Source organism: Bactrocera dorsalis, chromosome 3 (assembly GCF_023373825.1).
Source record: "Bactrocera dorsalis isolate Fly_Bdor chromosome 3, ASM2337382v1, whole genome shotgun sequence".
Lineage (NCBI taxonomy): Eukaryota > Metazoa > Arthropoda > Insecta > Diptera > Tephritidae > Bactrocera > Bactrocera dorsalis.
This window is the reverse complement of record NC_064305.1, coordinates 28,335,010-28,354,624: the sequence shown is the minus strand read 5'-3', so window position 1 is coordinate 28,354,624 and position 19,615 is coordinate 28,335,010. Positions and strand designations below refer to the sequence as shown.

Below are 19,615 nucleotides of genomic sequence, written 5' to 3'. Positions count from 1 at the left end.
ATATTGAGAGTTTCGAGACAGAAGGTACAGGGATTGTAAGTTGCTCATTTTGCTGGATTTGGATTTCTCGACTTACCTCGGCAGTAATGCGGTTTTTTACAATATCTACTACTGTACACGCAGAAAAGGCAATTGTTTTAAATTTCGGATCCAAAAACGTAGCCCATTGTCAGCGTATTGTTCTTTTCCGTGTTTCCCAGTCGTTCGGTTAATCTTTTTAACAACGCAGATATAACCGTTTTTGTAAAATCCAGATATTTGTCATCATTCGATAAATCAGTCAAAACTTGCAAAAGCCCATTTACTATGGGAACCACCATAGAAGCAGCAATATTTGTGACCGCTTATTTCAATTGTTGCAGATTCGAACGGCTTTAGGATAGTGACCAGATCCGTCCGAAGTAATTAGTAGCAAGTATTTTTCAATAAGTGCAATTGTACCTTTAACAGCATCTTCGACTCGCACGTAACGCTCAATCATATTAAGAATAGAATTCCATCTGGTTTCCATACTTTGAATAAGTTATATTGGCTGTTCCCCAGCATTGTGTTGAAATGTTCAAAATTTCTCATTTGTAACTACACTTTTCTTAAAGTAGCCAACGATTTTTTTTTACCTTTTGCAATGTCATACACACTTGCTCGTTACTTAACGCATTTTTTACTATCAGATTGAGCGTATGTGCAAGACATCCATGATGTCGCCACTTTAAATCGTTCTGAATCATTGTCAGAGATCGCAGTCATTGGACAGCATTCCATTAGTATACTGCACATATCAAATATTGTATTGAGAAAATGAGCTGTGATGGCAATAAAGCTAACGGTACTACGCGATGTCCAACAATCTGTTGTTATGCAGAATTTCGAACCTTCACATATTTATACTCTCGCAACAAAGTTGCTATGGAGAGTATTATAGTTTTGTTCACATAACAGTTGTTTGTAAGTCCTAAAACTAAAAGAGTCAGATATAGGGTTACATATGTATACCAAAGGGATCAGGGTGACGAGTAGAGTTGAAATCCGGATGTCTGTCTGTCCGTCCGTCCGTGCAAGCTGTAACTTGAGTAAAAATTGAGATATCATGATGAAACTTGGTACACGTATTTCGTGGCTCCATAAGAAGTTTAAGTTCGAAGATGGGCAAAATCCGAACACCTATAAAGTGTCATAACTAAGCCATAAATAAAGATGTTAAAGTGAAATTTGGCACACAGAATCGCATTAGGGATGGGTATTTTTGGACGTGATTTTTTTGGAAAAATTGGGCGTGGCCCCGCTCCCTTATAAGTTTTTTGTACATATCTCGGAAACTACTATAGCTATGTCAACCAAACTTTATAGAGTCGTGTCCTTCTGGCATTTCCATATACAGTTTAAAAATAGAAGATATCGGATAATAACCACGTCCACCTCCCATATAAAGGTCATGTTGAAAATCACTAAAAATGCGTTAACCGACTAACAAAAACGTCAGAAACACCAAATTTTACAAAAGAAATGACAGAAGGAAGCTGCACTCAGTTTTTTTTTTTTTTTAAATTGAAAATGGGCGTGGCGTCGCCCACTTATGGACTAAAAACCATATCTCAGGAACTACTACACCGATTTCAGTAAAATTCGGTATACAATATTTTTTTAACACCCTGATAACATGTATGAAATATGGGCGAAATCGGTTCTCAACCACGCCTTCTTCCAATATAACGCTATTTTGAATTCCATCTGATGCCTTCTCTGTATAATATATACATTAGGAACCAATGATGATAGCGGAATAAAACTTTACACAAACACGGTATTTGAGCTGAGGTATCCCTTGTGGAAAAATTTCCGTGATCGGACTATAACTTTTCAAGGTCCCTGATATCGAACACGAAGAACTCAGTGCCTAACCTAACCTCTCTTAATATTAATATTAAGAGGTGCTTATTTCAAATTTTCTGTTTTCCATATAAATTAAGTACATGGAATCGATCGATTCGGAATCGATCTCCAGTAGTCGAAGTCGATTAATAATCGGTTCTTGACATTCGAAAAATCGATTATTCTACGAGAAAACTCGATTCTCGAGTAGAATCGGGATCGAGTTTACCATCCCTACTGGCAGCCATCGGGGCACATATAAAACCTAGGCACAATAACCACCAAAAAAAAAATGATTTTTTTTTCATGTAATTTATATGGAAAACAGAAAATTTGAAATAGGCACCTCTTATTTTCATATTAGGAGCTCATCTTTTGAGTGACTTTTTTTTACACATTTTCGAAAGTTTTGAGCCTGTTTTTCAGTTGAAAAAAAAAGGTTGCCTCAGAATGGCACAACCTAATATACATATATATACTTACCCTGAAGAAAGTTGTTACTTTTCTGCTATTTGCTATTGTTTAAATGAGTTACGCGTCCACCCACTCTACCCGGAAAACCTGGCCCATCCTAGTAAGATACAACTAATATACCACAGTCGATGACACCATAACACATACATTACCACACCACACAACTCACCACGCTTCTACATCAACGCACCAAACATAAAGGATGGCCCGCTGAGCAGGTTCAAGATTTTTTTTGTCGGACACATTCGCCATACACGCATCGCTATCAATCTTACTCCTCTACTATTCGTGCTATACAAGCCGCCCATCCAAAACGCTTTATATTTGACACTTCACACGGCGCCGCGGAATTGCCACTTTTTGCCTTCGATCGTCATCGTTTCACTCGCGCAGACAACAAAACCTATTTCTTATTATTAAGCAAAACATTTTACCGCAAACAAAGGATAATTTTAAATGAATTATACCTTTCAAATACTCTACTATTTTTTTCATTTTAAACACTCGCGCGAGTGTAAGTGCATATCACCAGTGGTTTATATTCCCCAATAAATTGGGTCGTTATTTGTGCAGCTATTGTTATCGCATGTACTGTACTATTAAAAAATTACAGTTTCACAAGTTTATTTTGAACTGCTATCGCAATCGCAATTCACAGGTTCGAACTGCGATCGCAAAACACAGTTTCGAACTGCGATCGCAATTCACCGGTTCGAACTGCGATCGCAAATCACAGGTTCGAACTGCTCATAGAAGCGAACTGCTATTAATAAAATGTGATCGTTGCGATTTGCGATTTTTCAATCACAGTGAAAAAATCACCAGTAGTGAAATATCGCTCATCACTAATGGCTATGCATTTAAACAAAGAGCTTTATTGAGTGCGCAAATGAATATGAGCGTGCGCGGGTGTGTGTGAGTATTTGTTTGTGGTTATTATTTAGTTTTCTGCGATTAAATCCTGCCACCGTAACTGTGTATGTGCTAAGTATTTATGCGATTTTGAGTAAGTGAGCGTGTGCGTGTATTTATGTTTATTTGTGTGGGCGCGTGTTTGCCCACTGATGCCTGACAAAATGTCATACTCAACATTATTGTTATTGAAGCGGAACAAAGCTCACATTTTCACAAATTCATATATGTATGTATGTTTATGCATGCAAGTGTATGTATAGAGGTGTTTGTGCCTACCCGCTTGTAATTGTGGGTCATTAGCATTTGCATAATATTTTGCGTTCGCTATTTTGTCAATTATTTTGAAATTATTTTTATATCCTATAACAACAACAACAACAAAATGACTTGTGTTTCTATAACTATTGATGACAAAAACAACGCAGCAGTGTCAATATTTATGCAATATGCAACATAATTGTGAGCGCGCCGAGATTTTAAGCGGAAAAATGGTGTTTTCATGTAATTGTGGTGCGACAAAAATTCAGTAAATATCACGCTGCAAAAGTAAGCGAGAAATAATAATGAAAATACATACTACATCTGCATGTGGGAAAAATTTCACAGTAGAAAAATATAATATACTATCATTCAAACAAAAAACTCAAACAAAAAACTCAAAAAAAAAAATCTCAGACAAAATACAAAAGAAAAGTTGAGCGAAAGAGAATTATGAAAAAATTCGAACCAGAAAAAAATCGTTTAAACAGTATGACATACAGAAAAAAAGTGGTTCACTAAACATATTTGAGTGTAATTTTTTTCAACTCACAACTCATAAATACAGCGAAAGGACGCAAAGTTTGTGGCGCACAAGCCAGCCAATTACTTAATATATTCGAAACACAGCAACTTAAAAATTGTTTGTTTAATAAAATGTTGCGCTTTTAACGCTTTTATATGGTAAGGTTTGCCACAAATGGTCGTAAAATTAATTAAAATGTTTTATTAAATTTTATTTTTCCTACTCGGGGTCATGAGAGAAATGAGCAAATAATTTTTAATTACAATTATTTTTTGTCGATTTTTTTTTATAACAACGCAGATATTAAAAAAAAAAATGAAACGTCACTACAGATTTTTTCCATTGCCACAAAAGTCATGTTTAAAATTATTAAATTTTTTACTTTTATTACTAACTCGACCGAAAACATTCGTACTCTAAACTTTATTCGGCCTTCGTTAATTTGAAGCACTTATTGTAAAAAAAAATATTTATTTAAAAAAAAAAAATTTAAATTTAAATTTTGAAAAAATGATAATTCTGTCAAACAATAAATTTAGGGCAATTTTTTTCAAACCGCTTTATCAGTAAAATATGGATAATATGTTATGAACATATCTATATTTTATTTTATAGAAAACAAAATTTGTTAAACAGCCACCTTCTTCAAAAATAATAATGTAAGTTTTCAAGCCATTTGATTTTGTACTCATTTTGTAATAATTAATTTCCTTTAATATTCGAAACACGTGGAAACTCTCATAAATCATTTTTTGTTTTCTGAATCACTCAAGTTTAATTATTATGAAATAAAATCTTTTCCTTATATATTTTATTCAATAAAATTTTTATCTAGTCGCCAACACTCCAGTAAAATTTTTTTTATCAGTCAATATTGGATTGGTTTTTTTTTTTAATTTAGCGACTTACTATAAGTTTTCCACTTTCTTAATTAATTTAAATAAAAAATTAAACGATATTTTCGAAAAGTAATTCGTCGACCATAGGGTCATATTATTCGGTAGCTGTGAAATCGTTTAATCTGATTTTGAACATGTTTAATTGAGAGTTAACACATTCATGCATACGTATACCATATCATTTCTGTTTGATTTAGCTTTTCTAAAGTAAAATAATCTGGCAATGTGTATTATAAAAAGGCGAGGTTGTAGACCGGTTTCACCTAGCTTGTCCTCTCTTATGCTTTCGCTCCAGCTTGATCTTATTTAACCCCTAACTCCTAACAGGTTTTATCAAACTATTTTCTTACCTTCTTGATCAATTTATATACATATGTCGGGGATTTTGTTCGTAGAAGATTCCATAATTAAACACTTTACACTTTTAGCCTACAAAATACTTGCACTCCGCTGTACGCATGTACACTGACACACAAAAGATACGGACTAGCGTTTCGACGTATACAATGATAATAATAATTAATAATATTAATATAATTGTGAATACGATGTTCCGTTAGGTCAACACAACTCCAATATTGGAGAAAATATAATAATCCTACATTTTAAATGAGATTTTTCAAGCTCCCTAGCAGAAATTCACATGTTTTTCGATGTAAAAACGCAGGCAACAATCAACAACCGGTTGTTTAGTCTATCATTAATAAATTTTCATTATGCATTTGAATTAAGAATAAAATTAAATGTAACAAAAAATTCTCAAAACATTCCACAACCAATTTAATACTTTGCGCAGTTAATGTCAATTAAGTTAATTGAAACCAAATGACATATTACGAACAGATGGATGCTAGTGGGCACAGTGGTTTGAGCAGCTGAAAGAAGGAAGTGCAAAAAAACCTTTGAGCCTCTAATTCAAACTGGGACATTATGTAGCCTGGGTTCAATTTAAAAACAATATCTAAAATAAGGTCGCTTTGGGAAGTCCAAATAGTTCTTTCTAAGCTCCTCATTTGTTGGCTTTTGCATCTTTACATGGCATCGACCTTAAAATTAGGTCATTCCCTGGCAGACACACTAATATCATCAACACTGTTGGCATTTCATTTTCCTTTCTGCTTTGTAGCTATACTTTGGCTGCAGCATTTGGTTCCGGCTGCCGCTAGTATTGTTGCCTTTCTGGAACTAAGCTTACTTTCAACTCCAGCGTTATTGCCAAGCCTTGCTTCAAGGCCTGTCTTTGTAGTGGCATTTTTGGAGCTCGTTACAAACTCAGCCCTCTACAACTAGTCCTTTTCGGCTTTTTGCAGGGAATTCGGGCTCCTTTGCTCCTTACTGTGTTACTATAGTCTTAATTTATATTTTGGAACCATGAGTGTAAGGAAAATTAGGTCCGTTTCGCAAACCTGCTGTATAAGAAACTTAACTTTCTACTAAAGACTATATAAAAATTATTGTCGCAGATCTAGAGGTTAAGAAACTATAATCTAATATTTAAATCACTTTTATTCAATTAGATAAAATGAAATTGATCTTATAAGTGTTGTTCTTGAAACTTGATTACCTTACAAATATGTATATAGTATATAGTATATAGTAAATTTGCCGAAATGTAGGCAACAGAAGAAAATACGCGAATAAAATTATAACTGAAAGAAAATGGGCTGTTGAAAGAGCCTGTCTCTAATATTGGCGTCTAGAATTTTTCAAAAACCTTCAGAAAGAATGGGGTTAGACCTACCAGTTCATATTCTGCGGAATAAAGGGGGATTCCTTTGGCCGCCTTCGGTATGACTACGACCCTCGCCTATATCGTATATTTTGGTCAGGAAAGATGACAACACTGTAGATACATTCTGCGTTATGGCTGGAAAAATACCGTCCATAGTAGGTGATTTAAACAGTTAAAGTATTTGGTCCTTTGTTGTGATATGTGTAGGTACGCATCTCTTACAAATTGTAGATTTTTAGCTTCTGCATACCCCGGAAAATGATCTTGGGCCATGTCTACTACTGATTTCTTACTGCATATAGTCCATTGTGTAGGTTAAACTTCCATTAAGGGCTGAGAAGTCAACTTGAAATCTAACAATCTTCAGAAAATGAGGATGTACAAATCACCTCCCCATCTTTGTCATATACTATTTTGCTAGGCCAAAAATTTTGTTTCTTCCCGAGTTAGCTTTAGCTAGATTCTTCTTCTTTACTGGCGTATACACCGCTTACGCGATAATAGCCGAGTTAACAACAGCGCGCCAGTCGATTCTTCTTTTCGCTACGTGGCACCAATTGGATATTCCAAGCGAAGTGAGGTCTTGCTCCTCTTGGTCTTTCCAACAGAGTGGAGGTATTCTTCTTACTCTGCGTTCTCCGGCGGGTACTGCGTCGAATACTTTCAGAGCTGGAGTGTTTTCGTCCATCCGGACAACATGATCTAGCCAGCGTAGCCGCTGTCTTTTAATTCGCTGAACTATGTCAATGTCCTCGTATATCTCCTACAGCTCATCGTTCCATCGAATGCGATATTCGCCGTGGCCAACGCGCAAAGGACCATAAATCTTTCGCAGAACTTTTCTCTCGAAAACTCGCAACGTCGACTCATCTGTTGTTGACATCGTCCAGGCCTCTGCACCATATAGCAGGACGGGAATTATGAGTGACTTATAGAGTTTGGTTTTTGTTTGTCGAGAGAGGACTTTGCTTCTCAATTGCCTACTCAATCCGAAGTACCATGTGTTGGCAAGAGTTATTCTGCGTTGGATTTCCAGGCTGACGTTGTTGGTGGTGTTTACGCTGGTTCCTAAATAGACGAAATTATCTACAACTTCAAAGTTATGACTGTCAACAGTGACGTAGCCAACAGACGGAGCTTTTGGTGTTGCTCAATGTCAGTTTACACAGCCGTATTAGTTTTGCGGGGATACCAAATTCAGACATCGCGGCACATAGGCAGCTCCTTTTCTCAAATTCCGATCGTTGGGCATTCTTTCGTCCGACCATATTTTACAAAAAAGCTGATGCACGCTCCTTATCAGTTCTTCGCCGTCGTGTTTGAATAGCTCGACCGGCAATCCATCGGCCCCCGCCGCTTTGTTGTTCTTCAGGAGCGTAATTGCTATTCAAACTTCTTGATGGTCTGGGAATGAAACGTCTGTTCCATCGTCATCGATTGGGGAATCGGGTTTTCCTTCTCCTGGCGTTGTACGTTCGTTACCACTTCCTCCATAATTTAAGTATGCTCTGGGCGGCGGTGACTAGACCACCTTTGGGGGTTCTTAAAGGGTATGATTCGGTCTTGAAACCTAGCTAGATTACTTTTCATTAAAGTTTAGTAAAGACTTACCCCTTCCCTTGGTATCTCCGCTGCCCTATACCGTGTGGTGAACATTGGCGTGTGCACCTTTACTGCTCTAGTTTATTCACAAGGTTGGTTTGAATCTTCGGCGCTCTCTTATTGGAACATTAACATGGCATCTAGAATCTCACTTAGAACTTCCTCCACATCTAATATATTCTTTTTAAATCATATTAAGAAAGCTTTTATTTAAACCTTTCAATACAATATTCACATATTCCAAATTGTACTTAAATTTGAACACTGTTCAATAAGCTAGCCAGTGTGAGAGCGCACAGTGGTCGGTCTTGTATGAAATCAGCGGCCAAAAATACTTCCACTGCCTATATTAAAGTGAAATTTTTTCCTAAGCTTTTTAAAATCATAACAAGTAATTAACAATTATATTGACATAAATAAATTGCTCCTAAGCCTTTCAAATTCCGCCACCCGCCGATGATAATAATAAAAAAGTTGATTAACAAAAAAAGAATTATTTGATTTTTATTCTACTAAATCAAATACTGATTTTAATAAAATTTATTTACTTTTGCATCGTAGTTTTCTTTGACCAGAGATGAAAGGATCTAAGCTCAAGAGTAATCGGTTTAATAAGTCCTGATTTGTTGCGACACGTGAGTTCTTTCGTGTATGATGGAGTCGATACATCCTAACGTCCTTATTCCTTGACTCAACAGCTTCTTCTGAGAGCTCTCCAATTGAAACTAATGCATATTGAATAACATCGGGAGCGTGAATTAAAATTTTATGGACTGACGCAGGAAGATAATATCAGGAATACTTTGATGTTAATTCTCTTGCAGTATCTAGCGCAAATTTTCTAAATTTTTCCACATTAATTTTGTACCCTGATGATAAAGCTTGTAGTAATACTGCACAATTTTCAATTAATTCTTTTTCTATGTCTGATATTTTAGCATCGGACATCGTTGAAAATTTTTCTAGCAGTATTTCCATCGTTTGAAGATCCACTACCACCTGTTTTTGGTCTGTCGACTATAAGACCCATTTTTTCACGAAACTCCCACTGGATGTTTTTTTTTCCTTCTTAGAAATCGTTCTTCATCTTCTAAACCCCTTATTTACCATTGTCTGATTTCAAGTCTATAAGAAACGTGAAGGAAATATTCAAAAAATCGAATGTAGGCATGTAATGGAGACAATCCAAATTCGTAGCGATCTGTTCGTACTTCTTTTTCCAAGCATTTGTCAATATCGTTCATCTTAGTAGGTTTGGCCGAGCATATACAGCATTTTGCAGATGAGGTTTCAGTTAAGGCATTGCACACTTTGCCATCCACCATTGTAAGTTGAAGAATGTGATCGATATAAAATTTGCGATTGGTAGCTGTTTTGAAGTCAGTGGGACTTAATTGTTGAATTTTGTTTTTAAAATATAATCCTTCATTTAGGGTTAATTGAACTGATTCCTTTTGAAACTGAATTCGAACAGGACGGCAATAGCGAGTGGATGAAGGTCCAAATTAGTTTGTGCTCCTCATCATTTTGCGATTTTATTATCATTTGTAGAGGGACATATGACGTAACAAATAAATTACTGTCTTCCAAATTATTATTTTCGAACTTTTGCTTATATTCGCTCTGCCCAGAACTGCCATCAAAGCCCCATTTTCCTATTAATGCTAGGTAATTAGAGGAGTCATATTATTTGGTTCCTTACAAGCCAAACGCAAATCATCAACAGCGGACACATTGAGTTCTGCTAAATCTGCTATCCTTCGACACTTTGTTCAGAGAACTCTGAGAACTCTATTAGACTTAATATTGGACGTCCTTGATCCTGATTCAATGCAGATGATTGTCGACTAATAATTATATATCCATATTGTGCAAACCAATTCGCATTTTTTTGGATAACTTTTGATTTTGTTCTGTTGCTTTTATTCCACGTTTCTTCAAATCTTTTGAAAATGTAAACAAGTCTTCATAACAATATTTCCAATACATCCATAGCCATCCCATTCAAATCTACGGGTTAAGTCGTCACATACTTTTTTAGCTTTATCGGTAAATGAACCTTTTTCCAAACACCACAATTCAAGGATATATAGGCGTGAAAGTTCACATTGATATGATGTTCCTGAATAAAATAGCGTATAAAACAAACATTTGATAAAAGTGAGAAAATGAAAACCAAAACTCAAATAAATATGACGAAAAAACATAAAAAACAATATAATATACTCGTTCACACTTATACTTAAATACAAAAAATTATGAAAAATAACACACAAAAAATCGCATACCTGGTAGAAAAACATGAATAACAAAGAAAGTTGCAAAAAGTTGCAGCTGAAATCATAAGCATAGACTTAGAAAACATTAAATAATATAAACAAACTTGTCTCATTTGTGGGTAAGACTGGAATCACAACTATTTTTATTACTTAATTCGATGTATAAAGAAAAATATATCACTCAAAAGGTCACTTGTAAAATAATAGTTTTAAAACAATAAAACAATATAAAGGGTGATTTTTTAAGAGCTTGATAACTTTTTTTTAAAAAAAAACGCATAAAATTTGCAAAATCTCATCGGTTCTTTATTTGAAACGTTAGATTGGTTCATGACATTTACTTTTTGAAGATAATTTCATTTAAATGTTGACCGCGGCTGCGTCTTAGGTGGTCCATTCGGAAAGTCCAATTTTGGGCAACTTTTTCGAGCATTTCGGCCGGAATAGCCCGAATTTCTTCGGAAATGTTGTCTTCCAAAGCTGGAATAGTTGCTGGCTTATTTCTGTAGACTTTAGACTTGACGTAGCCCCACAAAAAATAGTCTAAAGGCGTTAAATCGCATGATCTTGGTGGCCAACTTACGGGTCCATTTCTTGAGATGAATTGTTGTCCGAAGTGTTTTCCCTCAAAATGGCCATAGAATCGCGAGCTGTGTGGCATGTAGCGCCATCTTGTTGAAACCACATGTCAACCAAGTTCAGTTCTTCCATTTTTTGGCAACAAAAAGTTTGTTAGCATCGAACGATAGCGATCGCCATTCACCGTAACGTTGCGTCCAACAGCATCTTTGAAAAATACGGTCCAATGATTCCACCAGCGTACAAACCACACCAAACAGTGCATTTTTCGGGATGCATGGGCAGTTCTTGAACGGCTTCTGGTTGCTCTTCACCCCAAATGCGGCAATTTTGCTTATTTACGTAGCCATTCAACCAGAAATGAGCCTCATCGCTGAACAAAATTTGTCGATAAAACACATTTCGAACCGAACACTGATTTTGGTAATAAAATTCAATGATTTGCAAGCGTTGCTCGTTAGTAAGTCTATTCATGATGAAATGTCAAAGCATACTGAGCATCTTTCTCTTTGACACCATGTCTGAAATCCCACGTGATCTGTCAAATACTAATGCATGAAAATCCTAACCTCAAAAAAATCACCCTATATTAGTACGGAAAAATCACGTGGTTCTATAGCACATACCTTTCTTCTAAATACTCATTTCGATTTATTAGGATTAAGCACGATTTTCTCTCGCTTTTCGTGGCGCGTACAAAAGGGATAGAGCAAAAATGTATTTAACGTTAATTTCATTGCTATTTTATAAAATAGTTTTGATACATACAGTGGGAAATTTCAAACTTTTTTTTATTTATGGCTTATGAAATCGACCAGTGCGCTTCACTATTTGCGTTTTTTGTAACATTTTCCATTATGGCCAGATTGAACAAAATAACAATTTTTGGGCATTTATCAACCCAACACCCAACATTTAGTACGAATAAAAATTACTAAATAGTGGTTATTTATTATATGGAGAAACTATTTAAATCTTTTTAAAATATATTAGAACAACTGACTTTTGATCTTTCAATACCCCATAAAAAGATGTAAGCTTGTTAGCTCTCAATCACTAAATGTTTTTAATCATTTTCCATTGAAAATAATACTATGATGCTTCAAATTACAAAATGTTTCATCAAATACCCTTAAATTTCACAAATTTATTTAATTTTCATTGCTTAACATTTTTTATAAGTGGTCTTGAACGATGCAACAAATCCTTCCGTTTACATATTTTTATACTCTCGCAACAAAGTTGCTAAGGAGAGTATTATAGTTTTGTTCACATAACGGTTGTTTGTAAGTCCTAAAACTAAAAGAGTCAGATAAAGGGTTATATATACCAAAGTGATCAGGGTGACGAGTAGAGTTGAAATCCGGATGTCTGTCTGTCCGTCCGTCCGTCTGTCCGTCCGTCCGTCCGTCTGTCCATCCGTCCGTGCAAGCTGTAATTTGAGTAAAAATAGAGTTATCATGATGAAACTTCGTACACGTATTTCTTGGTTCCATAAGAAGGTTAAGTTCGAAGATGGGCAAAATCGGCAAACTGCCACGCCCACAAAATGGCGGAAACCGAAAACCTATAAAGTATCATAACTAAGCCACAAATAAAGATATTAAAGTGAAATTTTGCACAAAGGATCGCATTAGGGAGGGGCATATTTGGACGTAATTTTTTTGGAAAAGTGGGCGTGACCCCTACTAAGTTTTTTGTACATACCTCGGAAACTGCTATAGCTATGTCAACCAAACTCTATAGAGCCGTTTCCTTCAAGCATTTCCATATACAGTTCAAAAATGGAAGAAATCGGATAATAACCACGCCCACCTCCCATATAAAGGTTATGTTGAAAATAACTAAAAGTGCGTTAACCGACTAACAAAAAACGTCAGAAACACCAAATTTTACAAAAGAAATGACAGAAGGAAGCTGCACTCAGTTTTGTTATACTCTCGCAACAAAGTTGCTAAAGAGAGTATTATAGTTTTGTTCACATAACGGTTGTTTGTAAGTCCTAAAACTAAAAGAGTCAGATATAGGGTTATATATACCAAAGTGATCAGGGTGACGAGTAGAGTTGAAATCCGGATGTCTGTCTGTCCGTCCGTCCGTCTGTCCGTCCGTCCGTCCGTCCGTCTGTCCGTCCGTCCGTCCGTCCGTGCAAGCTGTAACTTGAGTAAAAATTGAGATATCGTGATGAAACTTGGTACACGTATTTCTTGGCTCCATAAGAAGGTTAAGTTCGAAGATGGGCAAAATCGGCCCACTGCCACGCCCACAAAATGGCGGAAACCGAAAACCTATAAAGTGTCATAACTAAGCCATAAATAAAGATATTAAAGTGAAATTTGGCACAAAGGATCGCATTAGGGAGGGGCATATTTGGACGTAATTTTTTTGGAAAAGTGGGCGTGGCCCCGCCCCCTACTAAGTTTTTTGTACATATCTCGGAAACTACTATAGCTATGTCAACCAAACTCTACAGAATCGTTTTCTTCAGGCATTTCCATATACAGTTCAAAAATGGAAGAAATCGGATAATAACCACGCCCACCTCCCATACAAAGGTTATGTTGAAAATCACTTAAAGTGCGTCAACCGACTAACAAAAAACGTCAGAAACACAAAATTTTACGGAAGAAATAGCAGAAGGAAGTTGCACCCAGGCTTTTTTTAAAAATTGAAAATGGGCGTGGCGTCGCCCACTTATGGACCAAAAACCATATCTTAGGAACTACTCGACCGATTTCAATGAAATTCGGTATATAATATTTTCTTAACACCCTGACGACATGTACGAAATATGGGTGAAATCGGTTCACAACCACGCCTTTTTCCAATATAACACTATTTTGTATTCCATCTGCTGCCTTCTCTGTATAATACGAGTATATACATTAGGAACCAATGATGATAGTGGAATAAAACTTTACACGAATACGGTATTTGAGCTGAGGTATCCCTTGTGGAAAAATTGTCGTGATTGAACTATAAACTTTTCAAGGTCCCTGATATCGAACACGAAGAACTCAGTGCCTAACCTAACCTAACCTAATTTTTCACCGAAAATATCGGTAAATCTCTTAGAATTTAATTCTAATTAATTTTACAGCAAAATAAAAAAATATGTAAATGACGGATAATGAAATCTCGATTATCACTTTGTCATGCGAGAGTATAAAATGTTCGGTGACACCCGAACTTAGCCCTTCCTTACTTGTTTTTTTTTTAATTGAAAATGGGCGTGGCGTCGCCCACAAATGGACCAAAAACCATATCTCAGGAACTACTGGACCGATTTCAATGAAATTCGGTATATAATACTGATGACATGTACGAAATATGGGCGAAATCGGTTCACAACCACGCCTTCTTCCAATATAACGCTATTTTGAATTCCATCTGATGCCTTCTCTGTATAATATATACATACATTAGAAACTAATGATGATAGCGGAATAAGACTTTACACAAATACGATATTTGAGCTGAGGTATCCCTTGTGGAAAAATTGTCGTGATCGGACTATAACTTCTCAAGGTCCCTGATATCGAACACGAAGAACTCAGTGCCTACCCTAACATAATTTTTCACCGAAAATATCGGTAAATCTCTCAGAATTTAATTCTAATTAATTTTACAACAAAACAAGTAAGGAAGGGCTAAGTTCGGGTGTCACCGAACATTTTATACTCTCGCACGATAAAGTGATAATCGAGATTTCATTATCCGTCATTTAAATATTTTTTTATTTTGCTGTAAAATTAATTAGAATTAAATTCTTAGAGATTTACCGATATTTTCGGTGAAAAATTAGGTTAGGTTAGGTTGGGCACTGAGTTCTTCGTGTTCGATATCAGGGAGCTTGAAAAGTTATAGTCCGATCACAACAATTTTTCCACAAGGGATACCTCAGCTCACATACCGTATTTTAGTAAAGTTTTATTCCGCTATGATCATTGGTTCCTAATGTATATATTATACAGAGAAGGCATCAGATGGAATTCAAAATAGCGTTATATTGGAAGAAGGCGTGGTTGAGAACCGATTTCGCCCATATTTAGTATATGTCTTCAGGGTGTTAAAAAAATATTATATACCGAATTTCATTGAAATCAGTGGATTAGTTCCTGAGTTATGGTTTTTGGTCCATAAGTGGGCGACGCCACGCCCATTTTTAATTAAAAAAAAAAAAGCTTGGGTGCAGCTTCCTTCTGCCATTTTTTCCGTAAAATTTTGTCTTTCTGAAGTTTTTTGTTAGTCGGTTAACGCACTTTTAGTGATTTTCAACATAACCTTTGTATGGGAGGTGGGCGCGGTTATTATCCGATATCTTCCATTTTTGAACTGTATATGGAAATGCCTGAAGGAAACGGCTATATAGAGCTTGGTTGACATAGCTATAGTAGTTTCGGAGATATGTACAAAAAACTTAGTAGGGGGCGGGGCCACGCCCACTTTTCCAAAAATATTACTTCCAAATATGCTCCTCCTTAATGCGATCCTTTGTGCCAAACTTCACTTTAATATCTTCATTTATGGCTTAGTTATGACACTTTATAGGTTTTCGGTTTCCGCCATTTTGTGGGCGTGGCAGTGGACCGATTTTGCCCATCTTCGAACTTGACCTTCTTATGGAGCCAAGAAATACGTGTACCAAGTTTCATCATGATATCTCAATTTTTACTCAAGTTACAGCTTGCACAGACGGACAGACAGACGGACGGACGGACAGACAGACATCCGGATTTCACCTCTACTCGTCACCCTGATCACTTTGGTAATATATAACCCTAAATCTGACTCTTTTAGTTTTAGGACTTACAAACAACCGTTATGTGAACAAAACTATAATACTCTCTTTAGCATATTCATAGCGGAATAAAACTTTACTCAAATACGGTATGTGAGCTGAGGTATCCCTTGTGGAAAAATTGTTGTGATCGGACTATAACTTTTCAAGGTCCCTGATATCGAACACGAAGAACTCAGTGCCCAACCTAACCTAACCTAATTTTTCACCGAAAATATCGGTAAATCTCTCAGAATTTAATTCTAATTAATTTTACAGCAAAATAAAAAAATATGTAAATGACGGATAATGAAATCTCGATTATCACTTTATCATGCGAGAGTATAAAATGTTCGGTGACACCCGAACTTAGCCCTTCCTTACTTGTTTTTGTAATATTTCAATCTGGCCATCGCTCGTTTCCAATCGCTAAACGTCAAAACCTCCTGAACTCGATCAACTGTCAAAGTTTAGGTGGTTTTGAAGTTTAGCAATTAATCATCTATTTATCTCTGCTAGCCACACTCGGTCCAAGCTCTGTCGCTCTGGCTCTCACCAATTCAATTGGCTATTTAGTAGTCATATGAATTTTATTGCAATTCATTTTTTTTCATTGTTTCATTATTTATTTATGGTTATGTTGTTATGTGCAACCGCCGCCTTAGTAGCGAATTCATTATATTTGTTTAGTTTATTAAAATAATGTGGGTGTGTGTCTTTGTTGGTCTGCGTGAATAAAGTTTTTGTTTGTTACGAAATCTCGCTATAAATTTGACAAGGATGAAAAAGTAGTATTAACTAAAATAAATCAGACGTTAAAGTGCCATTAACGCTGCTCATTAACAATATGGTGTTGATTTTCAATGACATTTTAAAATTGGATGGATTCTTTGAAATTACTAATATGAATAAATATTAATATGTTCTGGCCATGTTTACAATTGACTTAAGTTTAGTCAAAATCTCTTCTTCTAAAAGACTTTTCGTCTTTTCTTGCTATTCTTTAGAACAATTAAAAATCCCCAACTGAACCTTCCCCAAGGATGCCGACTGGTAAGAGATACCATTATATCACGACGAAGGCAGGGACGAGCTGATAACAGTTTACATCTGTTTCTATTGGAAGGTATCGAGCTAAGGTCTGACTTTTTTTCTGCGTGTTCATTACTCACTAATAATACACCAATCAGATGATGAGTCGTCCTATACAGAAAGGTGTGAACAAAGATAGCATGCGACCGTCTGAAAGATCCCAGCCTCGAACAGAGCATATGAATATCTGATGTCCTCCGTAATAACTCCGTAACCACTCGTGCGCGGGTCCAAGAAATGAATAAAACCTCTAACAAAGAAAAAAGTATTAAAAGAGTCCGAATTTCCCGTAATTCAGTTAAGTTCACCTCGAGGAAAGCAAAAACACCAGCGGCAGCCGGAACGAAACCATATAGTAAAAATATGGCTACAAAGAAGGGAGGAGAAGTAGAATCCAATAGTGTTGCTCTCAGTAGTGCGATTATCTAACACGTGATTAAATGCCGATTTTATAAAGTTGAAAATATTTAGATTTTTTTCTCCCGCCCTGCTTAGTATTACAATACTAGTGTTCTTTACATCTGACTGAGCACGTTAGAATACATGATAAAAACTTGATTAATGATCATAATTTGAAGCACAATATCAAGAGCTCGATAGAAAATATGTTGCATAGTGCTCTAAGAAATTATGCTATGGAGCTAGAAGGTTGGACCACGTAGAGTAAAATTTCAAAGTCGATTTGTCCATATAATCTGGATTGTAGACCAACTTTACAATAACATCAGGGAAGAACGACATATAGACGACCGCCAAAAATCAGGCATTTTGTACATATTCCTGATATTTGTCTGCAGGGAGCTTTCAGTTTCGCTATAAGAAGATTGCTTTGAATGAAACGGGGAACTCTCGACGATACTTCTTGTTACCAATAACTTAAAAAATTGTTCAATGAAAATACTGTTAAATGTATTGGCTTATTTGCAATCGATAGACGTCGCTTTACTTTCGAAACAAAATTGTGTAAAGTTCCAAGATGCTTTTTTAGGTCAACGTACAGAACTCATCTGATCACGAAGACGGCATATATCCACTCAACCAGATCTGCTCAGCAACTTCAAGTGAGACGAATGTTATGAGGCGGCCCAGGATCAGGTATTGATACTAGCTTGCACATCATTTCGAAAAAGAAGTAATGATTATCTCGGAGACGTTTTATGAAGCAAAGAAATTGACTTGATGATAAATATATAAGAAACATATGTGCGATTTTTGATATTTCCTTAAAATCGATCTTTTCATCATTCGAACTATATTCGAGATTTTGGCTCTTTCGCGAAGAGAGTGTTTCTACAAGAATGTCTTGCAATCGAGTTTCGAACCTGCCATCCCGAATAGTTAATCAGCTAAGGTACCTTTGTGTCACCTGTCAACTATTAGGCTGCTGTAAATTTCTTATGAAGAACACACTCGTAACGGAAATTACTTTTTGAACGATTCAAGGAATCGTCTGCTATCAAACGTGAATATGTATATTCAAAGAAATGTCCAACGCACCACCGCATAATCAGAATTTATACCAGCAAGATGTTTACAATTAGCCTTTCACTACAGCGAACGCGGCACAAAAGCTGACAGAGCAACCTTCAGCGCAGACAAATATAAAATAGCGAGAGTAGAATTTATGAAAATTAGTCCCTTGGGTGCAAATCTAATAAGCTTGATATACATTCTTCACTTTCCTCTCTTATTATTTCTTACTTACTACTTGCAGAATTCTTTATTATTTAATTTTCACAGCCACACTTACATATTTGCAATACAAATTATTAATTTTCTGCGACTCTGCATAAATTCAGACACGAAATATTTTACCAGACTTAATGCCTTACAATTTACTCCTCGCCAGCTGCTCTCCGCACTGTTGGTGTCATGGTTTCGCGATGTCAGCAAATAATTTCTATCCATTCAACCTAACTAACCGGATAATCTGGATCGTTGACAAAGCCCTGAAGCGCAAATAACATACAAATGAGTGATTTAGGTGAAGGCAAAGAGAAAGTAAGCAAAGAAGAAGAATTGTAGTAAAAAAAGAGAGCACAAAGAGACTAGTAAAAACGTGTTTAAGCAAGCGGGTGAAATTGTTGACAAACAGTTTATCTGGATATTTTTGGTAGCTGATTTACATTTCATACACATAGTCAGCGGATGTTCCACATAATTTGAGTGTGTGGCGGGTATACACTAACGATCAAAAGCAATCTTCAGTCACCAGGTTTCAGAGAGTGGGCAAATCAATCGAGAAATGAAAACTCCGTCTTTGTTTCTTTTATATGGTCCCTCTTTTAAGCCCTTTCCATCCAACACCCTCTCAATATTTTCGCGACTTAAATACGGTTAATAAAAATGTTTTCCTACCCCAAATAAGCCCCATCAGTCCCCTATATTCTTTTTCATCAACTCAACACCAAACGCAAATATTTTTTTTACAAAACTTGCTTACTACATCAACAGCGTTTTGCCAAGTATAACATCAGTAGTAGTATTCCGTCTACTCTCTTGTATCTACATTTTGTGATTACTAGGATTTGTCATTTTTTTCAATCGACCTCATTCCCTACGACTTCACCTGCTCACATTTTAATAAACCCACGTGCTTGTTCTTGCGTC

At 36.1% G+C, this 19,615-nt stretch overlaps 1 long non-coding RNA gene across 3 annotated transcripts; it reads right to left on the bottom strand.

The window, feature by feature from the left end:
* Positions 1-1,723: 1,723 nt before the first annotated feature.
* Positions 1,724-16,309, bottom strand: LOC125777281 (uncharacterized). Of its 3 annotated transcripts, none has more exons than XR_007422233.1 (2): positions 16,127-16,309; positions 1,724-1,904 (listed from the first exon to the last, which is right to left on the bottom strand). It is a non-coding gene; the product is annotated as an uncharacterized LOC125777281 (long non-coding RNA). The 3 variants fall into 3 exon arrangements; XR_007422234.1 differs by having other exon boundaries at positions 16,132-16,309; XR_007422232.1 differs by lacking the exon at positions 16,127-16,309 and adding an exon at positions 14,168-14,350.
* Between the last annotated feature and the right edge of the window lie 3,306 nt (positions 16,310-19,615).